The sequence below is a fragment of the Branchiostoma floridae genome, unplaced genomic scaffold (genome assembly GCF_000003815.2).
Source record: "Branchiostoma floridae strain S238N-H82 unplaced genomic scaffold, Bfl_VNyyK Sc7u5tJ_1027, whole genome shotgun sequence".
Lineage (NCBI taxonomy): Eukaryota > Metazoa > Chordata > Leptocardii > Amphioxiformes > Branchiostomatidae > Branchiostoma > Branchiostoma floridae.
This window is the reverse complement of record NW_023365586.1, coordinates 1-1,894: the sequence shown is the minus strand read 5'-3', so window position 1 is coordinate 1,894 and position 1,894 is coordinate 1. Positions and strand designations below refer to the sequence as shown.

Sequence of the window (1,894 nt, the reverse complement as noted above, 5' to 3'; positions counted from 1 at the left end):
ACAAAAGCTATAAGTAAGTATTTCTACCACCTATCTTGAATAGTAGTTTCTATGTCACAATATCCTTTGTCTTGCACTATTTTTTTGTTACAATAACTGTTCAAGTTCGCAAAGGGCAAGACGGAATCCCTGATTTTCGATGCATCAGACAAAAACACGTTCGCAACAATAGTTCATAAAACACAAGTCACTTCTAATTTGAAAAGTCTTCTTCCAAATTTTGAGGGTCAATGCTGTAAACCCTTTATGCATATTTCAGCAAGATACAGAATGTGAATTTTAACCTTGATGTTATTTGGGAGAACAATGTTAACCCCGCGATGGTTTCGTAATCTCCCTTTCTGTTGACATTCAACTTAGAAAGTTTGCTTGCAATTCCAAATTTGCATTGTCTTTTCAAATCTAAAAATGACCAGGTTTTTATCATGTTGTATACAACAAGAGGTAAATATGGCGGATTACGACGTTTCCATGGTTACATGTACGTGCGGCGGAATTGTGCATCCAGCAGCCCTTGTTATTTTGTCGTTATTCTGTACATGGTTGCCATGGCAACATGCTTACTACAGCAGTCCTCTGATTAAATACAATTATATTTTCCACCAATGAGAGACTGCATTTCACTTTGCAACGGAAAACATGATGTGTGATGAAAGGAATGATCCCATTGGTTACTTGACAACATTGTCCTTATGGCAACATGATAAAAGAAAGTTGCTCTACATACTTAGATATGCTGTTTCAATAGACACAGGACTTAGTAGGTTGAAAACAGGACCGTCTCCAGGACCATTTGCTCCCTACCCAAAATCTGAGCTTCACAGGATGAAAATGTATCATTTGTAAGTTAGTATAAATGACAGATTCAGCAATGGACTCCAGGAAGAATAGATTTTGCGATCATTGTAAAGTCTAATGGAGATATAAATAAACAAACAAACAAACAACATAGGCTTCCGAATTCCAGTTGAATCAAACCCATTTTTGAAAATGTGTGAAATAGGTTTCCGGGGGTTGAAATTCCCCTATTTATGTGAGCTCCAATGAGAGAGACTAATAAAATTTAATGCTGGAGACAGCCCTGGTCAATCATCTAACGTTGTTGCCACAACTCAGACACAGCACACTTGCAAAAAGACTTCTATGTTGACCTATACAGTAGTTGCTGCATGAGGGTGTGTCTGTTGTCCCTTGTTGCAGGAGTGTGTCCTTGTATGTCACACATTGGGTGGAGTGTAGCTAAAAAAGAATAAAATTCCATGTTATTCCACATGCATGTGCTGAGAAAGCTGGTTTTGTTTTTGCATGTCATTATACTGATTTGGTGTGCCGATGACAGTTTAGATCAATAAGAACTGTACATTTGCACCTAAGACCAGTATATATTATTATTACTATTATATCATTATATGTACTGATAAATGTCATACTACATATCATACCTAACCATTTGCATTAGTCTTTGCTAGGATTCCCTCACTGTCTAAAGCTTGTAGTTACAAAATTCACTGTCACTTTCTTTGACTTCTAGTTTGTATTTGCTATCTAAATCAAGGTTATTGATATGAGGGTTGAAAAAAAGAACTTATTTATTGGTTTGGCTCTTGTAGGGAACAAAGCACTTCTCAGACCGCCTTACCTGAGTGTATTAGTTTCTTCAGAAGGAGCTTCATCGATGCCTGGCATGGTTGTGGAGCCCACACTGTGCCACTGGCCTGCCTCTGAGGTCCTACTGTCCTCTACATCGCCAGGACTGGGTCTGGAAAATAACAACAGCACCACAGATGTTTCAGTACCACAGGCAGGGACAGTAGTGTGTAACATAATTCCAGTACCACATAATAGTGTGTAACATAGTTTCAGTACCACAGACAGGGACAGTAGTGTGCAACAA

The 1,894-nt window shown here is 38.3% G+C and overlaps 1 long non-coding RNA gene across 1 annotated transcript; it reads right to left on the bottom strand.

Annotated features, from left to right (window-relative positions):
- Positions 1-1,010: 1,010 nt before the first annotated feature.
- LOC118407254 lies at positions 1,011-1,789 on the bottom strand. Its single transcript, XR_004830123.1, has 2 exons — positions 1,640-1,789; positions 1,011-1,239 (listed from the first exon to the last, which is right to left on the bottom strand). It is a non-coding gene; the product is annotated as an uncharacterized LOC118407254 (long non-coding RNA).
- Positions 1,790-1,894: the final 105 nt, after the last annotated feature.